This window comes from Papio anubis, chromosome 3, assembly GCF_008728515.1.
Source record: "Papio anubis isolate 15944 chromosome 3, Panubis1.0, whole genome shotgun sequence".
Classification (NCBI taxonomy): Eukaryota; Metazoa; Chordata; class Mammalia; order Primates; family Cercopithecidae; genus Papio; species Papio anubis.
Window position 1 is genome coordinate 1,731,709 of NC_044978.1, and position 18,557 is coordinate 1,750,265.

The window sequence follows — 18,557 nt, forward strand, 5'->3', positions numbered from 1 at the left end:
AGGAGTTAGAGTCTAACTTCTTCCCTCATTCTAATGCAGATTCTGGGGTTTGAGATTATTAGAGATAAATAATTTGAATTATTGCCATGTGTATAGAATTTAATATTGGTGAAGAATAATGGCAGATTAATTTAGAAAAACCCTTGAAAGCCATGGTCACTTGTTCTGTGTCTTGCTTCTATCATATGATCCCCTTTGAGACGCCTGTCACTTACGTCTGCAGGAATTATTAAAAACCTTTTAAGTTCTAGGTGGTGTAATACACCCAGTATATTAGGAAATAAATCATCATGCCACATTAAACTTGTATTTTATAGGGAAACAGATGTTTAAGTATATACACGTTGTTTCCTCATCTGTTTGTTTTTTGTTTTGTTGTTTTGTTGTTGTTTTTTTTTTTTTTTTTTTTTGTAGAGACAGAGTCTTGCTATGTTGTCCAGGCTGGCCTTGAACTCCTGGGCTCAAGGGGTCCTCCTGTCTCAGCTTCCCAAGTAGCTGGGACTATAAGTGCACACAACTTCCTTAATGAGAAAGTCCACTTTTTGCTTTTCTTAGGAAAATCTTTTTTTTTGAGACAGTCTCTCTGTCGTCCAGGCTGGAGTGCAGTGGCACGATCTTGGCTCACTGCAACTTCCTCCCCGCAGATTCAAGCAATTTTCTGCCTCAGCCTCCCAAGCAGCTGGGATTACAGGTGGCTGCCACCACGCCCAGCTAATTTTTGTGTTTTTAATAGAAATGGGGTTTCACCATCTTGGCCAGGCTTGTCTTGAACTCCTAACCCTGTGATTCACCTGCCTCGGCTTCCCAAACCGCTGGGATTACAAGCATGAGCCACCGCACCTGGCCTGGAAATCTTAACATTTATTCATAAGACTCTACCAGTCACCCCCACTGCAAAAAATAGGATCTTTAATGGAAAGAAACATGAGACTAGTTGTTCTAATGGCACCTGCTTCATGCCAGACACCATTCTCAACACTTTCAACACATGACCCCGTGAGGCGGACGTCAGTTCCTGCCCCACTGACAGATGAGAAAACAATATCTAGTTATGTGACTTGTCTTAGATTCACAGAGGGGGCTTTTTTTTTTTTTTTTTTTTTTTGAGACGGGGTCTCCCTTTGTTGCCCAGGTTGGAGTGTAGTGGCTCAACCTCTGCTCACCGCAACCTCTGCCTCCCAGGTTCCAGCGATTCTCCTGCCTCAGCCTCCAGAGCAGCTGGGATTACAGGTGCCCACGACATGCCCGGCTAATTTTTTTTGTTTTTAGTAGAGACGGGGTTTCTCCATGTTTGTCAGGCTAGTCTCGAACTGCTGACCTTGTGATCTGCCTGCCTTGGCCTCCCAAAGTGCTTGGATGACAGGCGTGAGCCCCTGCGCATGGCCCAGAGGCGGCCTGATTTCAGAGTCCTGGCTATCAACCGCAGAGCCAGGCTGCCGTTTCCACAGAACTGAATGAGCCGCAAATGCAAAGCTCACGGAGTTTGGTTGGCAGCCAGACTCCTTGAGTTTTGTGACCAGAAGGGCAAGGATCCTGTCAAGTCGGTCCCTGACAGTGGATGGGCTGAGGTCCCCGGATCCCTGAACTATCCAATAATAATTGGTGCTGGATGCTGCCATGGATCCTCCCATGCTGGTTGATTACTTGTAGCCACAGTTGGTGAGGCCAGAGAAGAGAGCGCTTACTTCTAGGTGAGTTTATGACAGGGCTTTCAAAAGGAGCCAGCAAGGCCAGGCACGGTGGCTCATGCCCGTAATCCGGGCATTTTGGGAGGCCGAGGCAGGCAGACCACCTGAGGTCCAGTGTTCGAGACCAGCCTGATGAACATGGAGAAACCCAGTCTCTACTAAAAAAATACAAAAATTAGCCGGGCATGGTGGCACGTGCCTGTAATCCCAGCTACTTGGGAGGCTGAGACAGGAGAATCGCTTGAACCTGGGAGGCGGAGGCTGCGGTGAGCCAAGATCATGCCATTGCACTCCAGCCTGGTCAACAAGAGTGAAACTCCTCTCGGAAAAACAAAAAAACAAAAAACAAAAAAAAAAAAAAAAAAAACGGAGTGAGTGAAGCCTCTCGAGAAAAAGCTAACTGGAGCCTTTTCCACCGTCTCTCTTCCGTGGATGTTGAGGTGCAAAGATGTAAGGAAATGTGTTAGGCTAGGGTGCCGTAGGGTCGTAGAGAACCCTAGAAAAGAAGGATGGTTTTACATCGAGCCGGGAAGTCAGGCCTGTGGGAATTCATGGCAATCACCAAGCACCACGTCAGGTTCTCTGGGGAGAATGGCTGGGAGCCTGAGCGCTGAATGCCTTCAAGGGGTTGTGAGGCGCGGGGCGGGCAAGGTTGAAACTGAGGGAATCTAAAGGAAGACTTCGAGAACATTTGAGGAAAAGCACCCCAGAAGACTGAAATTCTCACTGACAGAGCATCTGCATCTGGGGGGACAAGGAATACTTTGGGGCCACAGCTGGGCCAGGACGCTGACGCCACATCTTCAGTACAACTTCACGGCTCTGTCTTCTACGATAGACGCCCCGCCATGTCCCCTTTCAACTCCACAGTCCCTTATAATAGTGACTCCCTAACGTACCTGGGCCTCTGAATCACCTGAGGAGTTACAGCCACCTGGAGCCCGAGTCCCACCTCCAGGGGTTCTGAGTAAACAAGTGGAGCATCCTAATGAGTCTGCAGCCCTCCGGGGGTGGCTGTCAGCCTCACCTGGAACTTAAACTCTTGAGACCGCCCCCCCGCCAGACCTGTGGAGTCAGAGGCTCTGGGGTGGGCCCCGCACTCTGCTCTATGGAGCCCTCCGGGTGATTCTGAGTCCAACACACGGAAGTCTGGGAGCCACAGGTTTAAGAATCAGAATTGGCCGGGCGCGGTGGCTCATGCCTGTGATCCCAGCACTTAGGGAGGCTGAGGTGGGCGGATTACCTGAGGTCCGGAGTTTGAGACCAGCCTGGCTAACATGGGTGAAACCTTGTTTCTACTAAAAATACAAAAAATTAGCCAGTCATGGTGGCGGGCGCCTGTGATCCCAGCTACTCAGGAGGCTGAGGTAGGAGAATCGCTTGAACCCGGGAGGCAGAGGTTTCAGTGAGCCGAGATGGCACCACTGCACTCCAGCCTGGGCAGTGGAGTGAGACTCCGTCAAAAAAAAAAAAGAAAGAATCAGAATTGTTATCACTTTTCAGGTGATTCTAACACGCAATGAAGTTACGAAGTTAGGAATCACAGCTTTCACAAATAAAACCACCTCACAAAGACTGGGTTCCCAGGCAGCTGCAGGCTGGCTCCCGGGACAGGCTTTTAATCTGCCTCTTAGCAAAACTGTGTCTCCGTCCCCTCATTCCAAATGAGAGTTCCCAGCATGAATGCCGGTAGACAGTAACATTCTGAGGGAGGTCTCGGGTGGAGGGAGGAAAGTCCCAGACAACTTCTACACAGGCTAAGAATGGCAAGTGTGACTCAGAAGAGGAAGGAATGTGATCGTGAGCTGACATTAAAGACAAATTCCTGTTGCTGGAAAAAATCAGGTCAAGATGAGTGGTTTTTATTGATTTTTCTCTCCTTAATCCTTCTCTTCCTCCCTGAAAAGCATGAAGGCTATAGCTTGGATCTACCAGATTTCAAGAAAGAGCTGACTTCCTCCATCTGTTCACATCATTGGATCAAACCACTTGTAATTGCAGGTGCACGCAGACCTTGCTGCGAGTGCCTCTGAGGAGATGGAAAGGAACGCCTGGCGATGGCACCTGTGCTCCGAGGTGTACTGTGCTTTAGGGGATGATGGCTGAGATGGCAAAGCATCTGAGATGTCATGTAACGGATTTCAAGAATAGCACATGTGAGATGCACCCAAAAAGCCTGAAGGCTTGTGTTGACAGATCAGATGCTCCTGTGTGAGACTGGTGTTCTGTTTCAGCAACACAAGTCTCTCTCAAAATTCATCACTGGGAAGGCAAAAGTCATCTTCAAGGTAAGACTGTCTTCTCTGAAGAGTTCAGGCCGAGCATGGTGGCTCACACCTGTAATCCCAGCACTTTGGGAGGCCAAGACAGGCAGATCACCCGAGGTCGGGAGTTCAAGACCAGCCTGACCAACATAGAGAAACCCTGTCTTTACTAAAAATACAAAATTAGCTGGGCATGGTGGCACATTCCTGTAATCCCAGCTACTCGGGAGGCTGAGGCAGGAGAATTGCTTGAACCCGGTAGGCAGAGATTGCAGTGAGCCAAGATAGTGCCATTGCACTCCAGCCTGGGCAACAAGAGTGAAACGCTGTCTCAAAAAAAAAAAAAGAAAGAAAGAAAGAAAGAAAAAGAATAAAAGAAAATTTCAGGGGTTCATTCTTAATCATTCTTTCCTTCTTTAAGACATGGTGTCTTCAAAATAATTCCCATTAGCTCATTCATTTTCTATCCCTGACCTGTCAACAATGGAGACTCAGAAGCCCCAAAAGCCCCCTTTTGACTGACGGTAATGCTAATTTTCACATTCTAATTCATGCCTAAATTTATGCTTACTTTTGACTTCATAGCTCTAGCATAGCAACCTCCAAGAGAGGATAATAGTTATCCTTTTCAGAATGAGGCCCAAGAAATCCTGAGTTCTCTACACAAGGCAACGGTCTCACAAGCGGACAACTGCCTCGGCAGAGAAAAATGAACAGGTGAGTATGCCTGGGGCTCTTCCGAGTAAGGACGGCTGCGTGATTACGGAGGGGTCTTCAGTGAGCTCAGGGCCACAGGCTGCAGCTTCTCCTCACCACGGTGTAAACACCGATTTGCCCAAATGCGGGCACCCGAACTATATAAAGGCCAGAAAATATAACGAGTTCTTGCCTCAAGGAAACTATCCTCATGGAAGAAAAGTCCAGAAAAGTCACTGGACAGTCACTGTCCAGAAAAGTCACTGGACAGTCATGATCTAGAAACTGTGGTAAAATGGCTATAGTGGATACAAAGCACCAAAGCCAGAAACAGTTTCAAAGAAATAGTTAAGGATTCTACTCAAGTGTCACTTCTTCCACCCTAATAGGGTTTGAAGGAACAAGAAGGCTCAGAGGGCACCATTATTATGTAGGAAGGACTGGAAGGAGGAGTAAGTCAAGCTCCTCATCAACAAAAGTTATTTGGGAGAAAATAGGCAGGGCCTTACACTCTAAAAAACGTTTACTTAATTCCACAGTAAATATATATCCACCGAAGTGTTAAACAGAAGACCGGCAGGGAGAGAGATTATTTTTTATTTTTTATTTTTTTGACTGGCTTCAGGTTGGGATCAAAATAGTTTACACTGTCAGAGAACTTGATAGTTGGTTGCAGTTCTCAGCTAAAAGCTGGGCTGGGGTAGTGGCAGTGGGATAGACAGAAGTGGAATTTAATGTTGTGTAAAGTCTTAGATATACCAGGCACAGTGGCTGACATCTGTAATCTCAGCACTTTGGGAGGCTGAGGCAGGCAAATCAAAATGTCAGGAGATCAAGACCATCCTGGCCAATATGGTGAAACCCTGTCTCTACTAAAAATACAAAAGTTAGCCGGGCATGGTGGCGGGCACCTGTAGTCCCAGCTACTCAGGAGGCTGAGACAGGAGAATTGCTTGAACCCAGGAGGCAGAGGTTGCAGTGAGCCAAGATTGCACCCCTGTGCTCCAGCCTGGGTGACAGAGCGAGACTCCATCTCAAAAAAAAGAAAAAAAAGTCTTAGATAATAACACTTGGTAATTAACTATAGAAATACGAAGCAGATAGTCTTTCCTAGACAATACTGGTATTCCTGAACAACCAAGTGGACGTGGTTGCCTTTGACATGGGGAGAGAGTGATGTGTATATATATGTATATGTTTCATTTTGGACACCTTGACTTTGAGATGCCCTGCACAATATCTGAATAGAGAGTTCCAGTGATTGGTATGTACATACGTATGAGTCTGAAGATGAACAGAGGGACCTAAACTAGAGATAACCTGGCATACAGAAGATAGCTGAAGACTAGATCACAGGTAGCTGTCCAGGAAGAAAATGTCGAATGGAGGGTCTCCATTGTCATGATTATAGAAGGCAGGTGAAACTCAAAGTTCAAATAGATCTTAAACATCCTTGGAAATTGTCCTACGAGGATTGGAAATCAACTGTAGGGCTAAAAATAGCATGTTTCTATAATGCAAAATAAAGGACTTGTTTTAGTATGACAAGAAAGTCATGTTGATTCAACAGGACCTTTCCCTGGCACACTGAAGTTTGGTTGTAAGTGAGAGCAGTCGAAGGCAGAGAACACTAACGCAGCCAAGTGCAGCAAGCCCTCAGTGGGGTGATCTCTCTGCTATGATGAGATCGCGATGGCCATCCACACCGCACTCTTCTTGGCTCAGTTTGACCAGATACTCTGTCATAGAGATGCGGATTTTGCTGTTCCTATGTGCATCTTGTCCTTGGCACCCTAACTCAGCAGCCTCAACCCTTTCCCAAATTTCTTATCAAATAACTCTCACTTCCTAAAAAAGCAGTTTCAATAGTTACTGGTATTTTTGTTTTTGTTGTTGTTAGAAGTTTATGTGTCTTCGACTCTACATGTGGCTTTTTTTTAAGGGCTGTTAACATTTTGTAAGCATCTGGTTTGAGTTGTCTAGGGATTGAGTGTTCCACTCTAACTCTTATGGAAGCACTATTATTTTAATACATTATTTGGCAGAGTGGGGTGTCTTTTTGTTTGCTTTTTAGGAAAATACATTGCACGTAGCAGAAATGCCTATATATGGAAAAATGCAGTATTTCATCAAGATCAAACTCTAGATTTAAATGAAAAAGGCATTTGAGTATATTAAGAGTCAAAAAGGCTGAGCATGGTGGCTCACACCTGTAATCCCAGCACCTTGGGAGGCCGAGGCAGGCAGATCACGAGGTCAGGAGATTGAGACCATCCTGGCTAACACGGTGAAACCCCGTCACTACTAAAAATACAAAAAATTAGCCAGGCGTGGTGGCGGGTGCCTGTAGTCCCAGCTACTCGGGAGGCTGAGGCAGGAGAATGGCGGGAACCTGGGAGGTGGAGCTTGCAGTGAGCCGAGATCGCGCCACTGCACTCAAGCCTGGGCAACAGAGCGAGACTCCATCTCAAAAAAAAAGAGCCAAGAAAATCAAAATCTATCAAGTGACATGTGTATGTTACCGAGAGCGGTGTTTTGAGCTTCATGAACAGAAAGCTTGTGGTAAGAATTCAGTGCACCTACCAGGGCTTCTGACCAAATCCCAGTCAGCATCCTACAAACATATCTAGTCATTATGTCACTTCAAGCTGCAAAAGAAACACCAGAAAACCACACAGGAAGGGATTCATCAACATCATCTGGTGGGAGGTTAGTTTCCTTGGTGGGTGCTGAACAGAAGCACCCTGGGTATCTGCAGCCTTAGAGTTCATGCCCAGTGAAATGTCCAGCCCAATGACAGTGATTCCCTAGAAGGCTAGTGCCTTTTAACTGAAAGAAGTACCATAACCAGACTCTCCATACTTTTAGATATGTAAAAATCTATTTCGTTTTGTTTGTGAGATTTAGGAGAACTCGGCTATGGAAATAGCCAAGTAACTCCATTGTAAAACATACAATTGAGTCATTGATTTAGAGTTGTGATTCTAAGTTGAGGTTTAAATATATACAAAGCATTGTGATGTTTCAGAATATCAGGTTCACTATTTTTATAAGTTTGATTTATCATATGAGAATTTTGGGCCGGGTGTGGTGGCTCATGTCTGTAATCCCAGCACTTTGGGAGGCCAAGGCGAGTGGGTCTCCTGAGGTAATGAGTTTGAGACCAGCCTGACCAACATGGTGAAACCCCGTGTCTACTAAAAATACATAAATTAGCCAGGCATAGTGGTGGGCGCCTATAATCCCAGCTCCTTGGGAGGCTGAGGCAGGAGAATTGCTTGAACCCAGGAGGCGGAGGTTGTGGTGAGCGGAGATCGCGTCACTGCATGCCAGCCTGGGCGACAAGAGCAAAACTCCATCTCAAATTAAAAAAAAAAAAAAAAAAGAATTTTGTGCTGAGGAAGGATATTTTTCAAGTCAGACAATTAAAGTATTTAAAAATATTGACTACATTAATTGATAACTATAACCTGACTATATAAAATGGCCTAGCTTTGTAAACGAGACCAAGCATAAGGGTCTTTGAGTGGTAAAATTTGCTAGAATTATATAACAACTCTAAACAAACTTAAAAGTTTAAGAAAACCTATTTTGGGGTTTGGCTTTATAAATACGAACCTTCCAGATAGTCTACGTATAAAACTACTACCCTTGTGGTCCCCTACCCTGTATATAAATTCACATACGATATAGGAAGGTCCACTGCAGAGCCATGGGAACCATCATGTCAAACGCTAACCTCTGCAAAACCCTCAAGGTTTTGAAAGGACAAGACCAAAGGCACATCTAGATGATAAGAAGAAACAAAGAAAAAAATTAAAAGAAAGGAAAAAGAAAAAAAAAAGAAGAAACAAATAATTTATTTGTTTCGTACTTGGTAATAGTTTTCCTTTTAAACCACCCATCATTCTGAAGAAGAAAGCAAGCTTGCGTTTATCTATTTGCCCAACAATGGTTACCTCTAGAAGGGAACTGCAGGGATTAATGGAAGATACCTCAGGGTGAAGGGCATCCACTCCACTTACTGCCTTTTCAGCTTCAGCTTCCTCCAGGAAGTATGTCCAGATCTCTTTGGATAATTAAATTCCTCCTCTGATAAATGAGCTCACAGTTCTTCGTATCTCCCTTCAATGCCTTAGTGTTGGAATTTGTCTCTTGGATTAAACCGTAACTCCCTTATGTCAGTACTTTTCATACCACTGACCACGACCCACTGGAAGAAACAGTTTGACATGACATGGGACATGCAGCTGATGAAACACTCTTAGCTTTGCTGCAGAAAAAGTGCCCTGAATCTTTTTTTGTTTGTTTTGAGGCGGAGTCTCACTCTGTTGCCAAAGCTGAGTGCAGTGGGGCAAACTCAGCTCACCGCAACCTCCACCTCCTGCTCAAAGGATTCTCCTGCTTCCTCCTCACGAGTAGCGGGGGATTACAGGCACGAGCCACCATGCCTGGCTAATTTTTAAATATTTTTAGTAGAGGCGGAATTTCACTATGTTGGTCAGGGTGGTCTCAAACTCCTGACCTCAAATGACCTGCCCGCCTCAGCATCCCAAAGTACTGAGATGACAGGTGTGAACCATCACGCCTGGCCCAAATCTCTTACATTTTTTTTAGTACCGGTCATGATTAATTCAACTGACATAGCAACCTGCAGTCTAGAAAAAGTGACCCAAGGGGAGGGGACCGTGTGTGTGTGTGTTTTGGGGTATTTTTCTTTTTCTCCACACGTTGCATTCTAACATTTCTGTGCATATATATGGAGACGGGCATCAAATAGATGCTGGATAAACAAAAGGCTGGATGAGAATTTCAACTATCCATGTGTGTGCTATGTGTTGGATTTCCTTTGAAGAAGGATTTATCTCCTTACAGTGGAAAGCCACAGGTAACGATCTGTAAGTACCTGGTATTAGCCTCGGTAATACTGAGAGGGGGTACACCACTAACTTCATGGAACGAACTTCAACCACACGATGACACAATTAACTACCAGTAGTCAAACGTGAAAACTCTCAAGAATGAGTAAGAAGTGGAGAAAAACAAAAAATCAAAATGCAAGAATCTGTCGATACCCGCAGGAGGCTTCTCTATAGAAGATGCTCATGCAGAATTTGGCCAAAAAAAAAAAAAAAAACAGAAACCACGCTCGCTTCAGCAGCACATATACTAAAATTGGAACAATACAGGGATTAGCACGGCCCCTGCATGACGATGACACCCAAAGTCGTGAAGCATTCCACATTTTCTTAAAATACGAAAATTCTTAAAATAAAATTGTAAAAATACTGAAACTGGTAGCAATTTGTGCTCATTTCATCGAAGATGTGAAGACATTTAGTTCATTGCCTTGTGTGAACAGGTATAGAGATAAGTAGGGTGAATTTTTGGAAAATGAATACTTTGTATCTTCTAAAGAACTTTGGTTCAGGGAGAGGGTTGCACCCTTGTAGGGGAGAGGTAACATTTATTACTTTCTCATGAGAAAATCCTCACCGAGTATATTTTCTTTCTAGGTTAAATTCTGTGTCAAAGCTATTCTAGGTTTGTGTTGAGGCTATCATTTTGGTCTAATAAAATAATTTTGTGTTAGAACAGAATTCTTGATTTGTTTTCTTTTCTTTTCTTTTTAGATGCAGTCTCACTCTGTTGCCCAGGCTGGAGTGCAGTGGCACTGTCTCGGCTCACTGCAGCCTCCACCTCCCAGGTTCAAGCAATTCTCCTGCCTCAGTCTTCCGAATAGCTGGGATTACAGGCATCCACCACCATGCCCAGCTAATTTTTGTATTTTTAGTAGAGACGGGGTTTCACCATATGGACCAGGTTGGTCTCGAACTCCTCACCTCAGGTGATACACCCGCCTCGGCCTCCCAAAATGCTGGATTACAGGCGTGAGCCACCGCGCCTGGCTTGATTTGTTTTCTGAATCCAACATAAGAGGTAGGCGTTCTTGAAGAATCCACTTCTAATCCTCTTTCTTTCTCTCCTTAGTCACCGAGCAGCAGTTCAGTGGAGGGTCTGTGTCAGTTGTCTATTGCATTGTAACAGGTGACCACAAACTTAGCATCTGAAAACAACACCGGTGAATGAGCTTGCAGTTGTGCAAGCCAGAAATCCAGCATCCCATGACTGGGCTCTCTGCTCAGGGTCTCGTAGGTTGGACAGCATATATTCTCTTAAGTTTGGGGTCTGCTTCCAAGTTCATTTACATTGTTGACAGAACTCAGTTCCTTAAAGTTATGGGAGTGGATGAAGACCCCATTTTCTTGCTGACTGTCAATGAGAGTTGCTCTCAGAGGCCACCGTCTGCCACTGTCAGATCCATGCCGTGCGTCTCTCCAGAATCCTTCTCCCAAGCCACCAATCCCTCACATGGTGTCTTCCACACCACAAAAGCCCAGGCTTTGTTTGGGGCTCACATGAGTAGGTCAGGCCTATCCAGGGCAACCTCCCTACCTTACGGTCAATTGATTTGACCTTAATTACATCTGCAAAATCCCTCACAGCAGCAAGCAGAAATTTTTTTTTTTTTTTTAAGATGTAGTCTCACTCTGTCACTCTGTTGTCCAGGCTGGAGTGCAGTGGTGCAATCTCAGCTCACTGCAACCTCCGCCTCCTTCCAGGTTCAAGTGATTCTCCTGCCTCAGCCTCCTGAGTAGCTGGGATTATAGGCACCTACCACACCCAGCTAATTTTTGGATGTTTAGTAGAGACGGGGTTTCACCATGTTGGCCAGGATGGTCTTGATCTCTTGACCTTGTGATCGCCCGCCTCAGCCTCCCAGAGTGCTGGGATTCCAGACATGAGCCACCGCTCCTGGCCAGCACCCAGATGAATGTGCGTTTGAAAAACTGGGGGAAGGTGTATGTGTACGGGGGGGTGAGAATCTTGGGGGACATTCTCATAATTCTGCCCACCACAGCGCCTCTTCTCTATCTGCCTGTATCTAAGGGATGGCTTACTTACTGAAGGCATCCAATGAGAGAAAGGAGTAAGGAAAACAAATTCTTTTCTTGGCATTACCTAAACAGAGTAACTCCATCGTTGTTGACAGGCACCGTATTCCAAGATGATGACCATCCCCAAGGTGGTCTTGAGAAGGCCTGAGCGTGCAGCAAGATGGTAAGAACGGAAGAGGGAGTTTTCAGGCGAAGCCGGCCATGGCACAGGTGAGCTGGCCTGATTCACGGCTGTTCTATCACTCTACTGCTCCTCCAAGCTTAGAGCAGTCAAGAGAAAAGACCAAGGCTTACTCATACAGGGTTAAAATCAAATGAACCTGTCCCTGGCACACGGGACTTAGGTAGAAATATCGGTTTCCTTCTATCCTCTCTCTTTGCAGGAACTATCAGTTTTGAGAAAAGGCTTTTGGTCCGCAGGTTATAAATTGCCGCTCTTCATTTTTAAAGCCACAGAGTCTAGAAGGCAGAGACAGTCTGAGTCCTTCTCCAGGATTAACACTGCTCCTTCCATAGCTTTATCTCCTGTCCCTCAGCTACCTCCCCTCGCCACCACTGCCAGAAAAGCTCAGAATGATCCCATCAGTTATCCCAAACTCAGATAAATCCCATGCTCAGCCGTCCGTGTCAGGTCTTCCAGACCTTAGCTTTAGAGAGTCAATGTATCCCGTGTACTAGCTTGAGCTATTAGTGACATTAAAAAGCAAAGTAACGGTGGCTTAAAGAGGATGGAAGTTTATTTTCCTCGTGTAATATCCGGTAGGCAGGATGAATTCAGGGACCCCCACTCTTGTTTCTTTGACACATACAGCCTCCATCCTACAGGATATCTGATGACCCAGTTTCTATCATTATGTTTACATCGAAGTTCAAGGGGAGAAGGGTACACTCTCTCTCTTTAAGACTCTACAAAGTGACCAGGCACGGTGGCTCACACCTGTAATTCCAGCACTCTAGGAGGCTGAGGCAGGTGGATCCGTGAGGTCAGGAGTTTGAGACCAGCCTGGCCAATATGGTGAAACCCCGTCTCTACTAAAAATGTAAAAATTAGCCCGACGTGGTGGTGGATGCCTGTAATCCCAGCTACTCGGAAGGCTGAGGCAGGAGAATCACTCTTGTCTCAGCCTCCCGAGTAGCTGGGATTACAGGCATGCACCAGCATGCCCAGCAAATTTTGTACTTTTAGGAAAGCTGGGGTTTCTCCATATAGGTCAGGCTGGTCTCGAACTCCCCATCTCAGGTGATCCGCCCGCCTCAGCCTCCCAAAATGCTGGGATTTCAGGCATGAGCCACTGTGCCCGGCTGTTTCCATTTTTTTAATTTTTATTTTTAAATTTATTTATTTATTTATTTTTGAGACAGATTCTTGCTCTGTCGCCCAGCCTGGAGTGAGTGGAGCGATCTCGGCTCACTGCAACCTCTGCCTCTCGGGTTCAAGCGATTCTCCTGCCTCAGCCTCCTGAGTAGCTGGGATCACAGGCGCCTACCACCATGTCCAGCTGATTTTTTGCATTTTTAGTAGAGACAGGGTTTCACTATGTTGGCCAGGCTGGTCTCGAACTCCTGAGCTCAGGCAATCCGCCTGCCTCGGCCTCCCAAAGTGCTGGGATTACAGGCGTGAGCCACCGTGCCCAGCTTCCGTTTTCTTTATAAAAGATACTTTATGACTAAGAAGCATTCCATAGTTTATATCCTACCTGGTTAAATGTAAATGTTCATTACTCAGGGTGGCCCTGACATTTTCTGTCTCTGTGCTGCTTCCACCCTAGCAAACCACTCCCTTTTTCTACTTAACATTCTCTTTAACCACTTTAACAGGAGAGGCAAAAAAGCAGTGTCTCTCCGGGATTGCACCGACAATACTGATCAACGGATCCATGCTAAGCTGTTGCAGCCAGGAAATGGAGTGCAAAGTTTAGTAAAAGGACTGAGCATGCTAAGGAAATACTCTTGTTTACATCACTACTAAGGCTACTATTTGTTGGGAACAGGCCCCCCCAAAATCTGGCCATAAACTGGCCCCAAAACTGGCCATAAACAAAATCTCCACACCACTGTGACATGTTCATAATGGCCATAACGCCCAGGCTGGAAGGTTGTGGGTTTACTGGAATGAGGGCAATGAACACCTGGCCCACCCAGGGCGGAAAAAACGCTCAAAGGCATTCTTAAGCCACAAACAATAGCATGAACAATCTGTGCCTTAAGGACATGCTCCTGCTATAGTTAACTAGCCCAACCTATCCCTTTATTTCGGCCCCTCCCTTCGTTTCCCATAAGGGATACTTTTAGTTAATCTAATATGTATAGAAACAATGCCAATGACTGGCTTGCTGTTAATAAATACGTGGGGGCCGGGCGCGGTGGCTCAAGCCTGTAATCCCAGTACTTTGGGAGGCGGAGACGGGCGGATCACGAGGTCAGGAGATAGAGACCATCCTGGCTAACATGGTGAAACCCCGTCTCTACTAAAAATACAAAAAACTAGCCGGGCGTGGTGGCGGCGCCTGTAGTCCCAGCTACTCGGAGGCTGAGGCAGGAGAATGGCCTGAACCTGGGAGGCGGAGCTTGCAGTGAGCCGAGATCGCGCCACTGCACTCCAGCCTGGGTGACACAGCGCGAGACTCCGTCTCAAAAAAAAAATAAATAAATAAATACGTGGGGAAACTGTTCGGGGCTCTCAGCTCTGAAGGCTGTGATACCCCTGATTCCCCACTTCACACCTCTATATTTCTGTGTGTGTGTCTTTAATTCCTCTAGCCCGCTGGGTTAGGGTCTCCAGACCGAGCTGGTCTCGGCACTTTTGAAGGTGGATTTGGGGAAGGATTTCCTGCATCATACTTTGAAAGAAGATGGATAGTACTGATTTATTGATTTATTTTGTCTCTCAGCCATCTTTCCTCATTCATTCCAATCAGACTATGAAACTCTGTTCACAGTTGTACAACACTGCTGTGTACCAAATTGAGTAGGTTGAATAAATTAAATCAACTGCATTAAGTTCTGCAAGACTAACACCAGGTTTTGTAAAAATATTTTGATGACATAAAATTCTCTTTTCTTTTCTTTGGAGGCAGAATCTTGCTCTGTCCCCTAGGCTGGAGTGCAGTGGCTCAATCTTGGCTCACTGCAACCTCTGTCTCCCGGGTTCAAGCTATTCTCCTGCCTCAGCCTCCTGAGTAGCTGGGACTACAGGCGCCCACCACCACATCCGACTAAGTTTTTGTATTTTTAGTAGAGACAGATTTCCACCATGTTGACCAGGTTGGTCTTGAACTCCTGACCTCAGGAGATCTGCCCACCTTGGTCTCCCAAAGTGCTGGAATTACAGGTATGAGCCACCATGCTTGGCCAGATTTTCTGTTTGAACTAATATTGCTGGCACAATAACCTCTGGTCAAATTTATTTATAAAGCAGCTTTTTTCTCTGAGATCCAATCCCTTACAACATTTGATGCCAGTTGTTTTAAACAGGTCCAGGTCCTGAAGGGTATCCAAATTACCATATAACTTTAAAGTGTGGAGCAAGCTTTTTGACTCCTTGTTTCATGAGAGGGTAAAGATGCATATCCTCTAATGATAGTGAGCAGCATGTAGATTTTAGTATCTTTTTAAATTTTTATTATTTATTTATTTTAGAGACAGGGTATCGCTCTGTCACCCAGGCTGGAGTGCAGTGGCACAAGCATAGCTCACTGCAGCCTCGACCTCTCTGGCTTGAGATCCTCCTGCCTCAGCCTCCCAAGTAGCTGGAACTACAAGTGGGCACCACCATGCCCAGCAATTTTAATATCTTGATGATGTGGCTTTATTATTGTAATTGACTACAATGGAATAGAAAAAAAAATATTCTTAAAAATTTATACCAGTAGCCGGGCGCAGTGGCTCATGCCTGTAATCCCAGAACTTTGGGAGGCTGAGGCAGGCAGATCATGAGGTCAGGAGATCGAGACCATCCTGGCCAATATGGTGAAACTCCGTGTCTATTAAAAATACAAAAATTAGCTGGGCATCGTGACGCGCACCTGTAGTCTCAGCTACTTGGGAGGCTGAGGCAGGAGAATCACTTGAACCCAGAAGGCGGAGGCTGCAGTGAGCCGAGATCGCACCACTGCACTCCAGGCTGGGGGGACAGAGCAAGACTCCGTCTCAAAAAAGAAAAAAAAAAATCTATACCAGTGGTCTGAAAGTTTTCAGATAAACAGTACGTTAACAAAAGCTGAATATATGCCTTGATATCAATTATACAGTTTACCACATTATTTATATATATATAAAACTAAACAAAAGAAACTGAAAAGGGCATCAAAGAGCTCTTTATTTCCCACATGCCAATAATTCACCTGTGCCACCTCCGTCACCACCGGCTGCACTCTGCCTTACGGAGAGGGCCGTGAGCTTGACTTGGCTGAAAAGAGCGACTCTGGGGAGGAGAGGAAGCGCGCTCATTCAGAGAGCAATTTCCATTCTCATCACCACCCTCCTCGCTCCTACGTGTGTTTTGTCCAGCCTCTCCTGATGCTCAGAGACTTGTGAAAGACGGCGATGGTGACCCACGGTGCAAGTGATGCTCAGGGCTCAGTGGATTGCTGCAGGTCGTGGCAAGTGTGTGGCCGAGCTGGAATCAGAGTCCACATCAGTCTAACTCCATCAATGAGGCATGATGCTTTCCTCAGCTTGTGAGCTTTGGCGAAAATCCGAACTTTATTTGCTCAGGATTCACTGATTTCAGCTAAAGTCAGCCCGTTCCTTTTGCTCAGGCTATTCTCTCTAGTGAAAACAGAAAGGGCTTGCCCCGGTGTTGTAATAGGTGAGGTGAAGGTGACCTCTTAATTCTGTTGGAATTGTTAGGAGGATTATCTTCCTTACAAATGAGTACAAGTAAACTGAACATGTTGGGTTAGATAAGCACGCACTGACTTACAACAACAAATGGGCAGCTGTGCTATCATGAGGTCGACCATAATGTTTGATTCTTTTTTCTTTTTTTTGAGACGGAGTCTTGCTCTGTCCAGGCTGGAGTGCAGTGGCCGGATCTCAGCTCACTGCAACCTCCGCCTCCCGGGTTCACGCCATTCTCCTGCCTCAGCCTCCTGAGTAGCTGGGACTACAGGCGCCGCCACCACTCCCAGCTAATTTTTGTATTTTTAGTAAAGACGGTGTTTCACCATGTTGGCCAGGATGGTCTCAGTCTCTTGACCTCGTGATCCGCCTGCCTCAGCCTCCCAAAGTGCTGGGATTACAGGAGTGAGCCACCGCGCCCGGCCCCCATGATGTTTGAATCTTAAGCGTTTTTTTTTTTTTTTTTGACAGAACTGTGCTCTTGTTGCCCGGGCTGGAGTGCAATGGTGCGATCTCAGCTCACTGCAACCTCCACCTCCTAGGTTCAAGTGATTCTTCTGCCTCAGCCTCCTGAGTAGCTGGGATTACAGGCACCCGCCACCACGCCCAGCTAATTTTGTATTTTTAGTAGAGATGGGGTTTCTCCATGTTGGTCAGGCTGGTCTTGAACTCCGGACCTCAGGTGATCCACCCACTTCATCCTCCCAAAGTGCTGGGATTACAGGCGTGAGCCACTGCGCCTGGCCTGATTCTTAAGTTTTAATACTTTCTTAAGCAAGGAAGAAGCAGTTGAACATGACTCCTGGACCTCTTAGAGCTGCAGGAAGTAAGCCAGTGAGAGCGATGCCCCTGCTTCTAATGGAGCAGCCCTGGAGAAAAGCAGCCAAAGAGAAGCCACACCTTCCAGATGAGTGATAACACTGGGACCACAACCAGTGCACCCCTGCCCCCCGCTGTTCCTTTCTGGAATGGGAGGACGTGGTACTCTCCTGCCTCAGAATCGGTCCAAAGTAACGAATACAGCCTTGTTTGGCACCAGCCATACTCATCCCACCTGGAAGCCAAGAGTATGTCAGCCTGGGGCCAGTGGTGAAGGGAATGTGGCTAACAAATGGGATAGTTCTGTTTTTGTCTTGTCTTGGTTTTTTGAGACCAAGTCTTGCTCTGTTGCCCAGGCTGCAGTGCAGTGGCACAATCTTGGCTCATTACAACTTCCGCCTCCTGGGTTCAAGCAATTTCCGGCTAATTTTTGTCTTTTTAGTAGAGACGAGGTTTCACCATGTTGTCCAGGCTGGTCTCGAACTCCTGACTTCAAGTGATCCACCCGCCTCGGTCTCCCTAAGTGCTAGGGATACAGGTGTGAGACAGCGTGCCCGGCTGGGATACGACTGTTAAAAGTTCATGAAATGACTCATGAGAACCATGATTTACTCATTCATAATTGTGTTTGTTCTTTGACAGTGAAAAAAAAATTACATTTCTTCAGGATTTTTATTTTAATGGAAAGCTTTCCTATGAAAAATCTAACTACCTTAAAATGATCTGTGTTCCTTGTAATGTGATTACTCTAGCCCTATGAAAGCATCTCGTGATAAACTGTCATACAAATTTGAGGCATCTTTTTAATAAATTGTCAAGACATTTAGTTAACATTTAATAAGGACAAATAAGTATAATAAGGAAATATCATGAAATTTGGCACCAGATTCAAATTCCACATCTGCACCCAGTGCTCTTGGTCAATCCCTTAATTCAGTGACTTAATCACTACGTCATCTACTTTATCAGCTGTAGATATACCTCATAGGGTTGTGGGGCATGTAACAGTATATAAGAGTTTACGGCCGGGCGCAGTGGCTCAAGCCTGTAATCCCAGCACTTTGGGAGGCCGAGACGGGCGGATCACGAGGTCAGGAGATCGAGACCATCCTGGCTAAACCGGTGAAACCCCGTCTCTACTAAAAATACAAAAAACTAGCCGGGCGAGGTGGCGGGCGCCTGTAGTCCCAGCTACTGGGGAGGCTGAGGGAGGAGAATGGCAGGAACCCGGGGGGTGGAACTTGCAGTGAGCTGAGATCTGGCCACTGCACTCCAGCCTGGGCGACGGA

General features: G+C 46.0%; 1 pseudogene; it reads left to right on the top strand.

Annotated features, from left to right (window-relative positions):
- Positions 1 to 9,797: 9,797 nt before the first annotated feature.
- LOC116274277 lies at positions 9,798 to 9,897 on the top strand (annotated as a pseudogene).
- Positions 9,898 to 18,557: the final 8,660 nt, after the last annotated feature.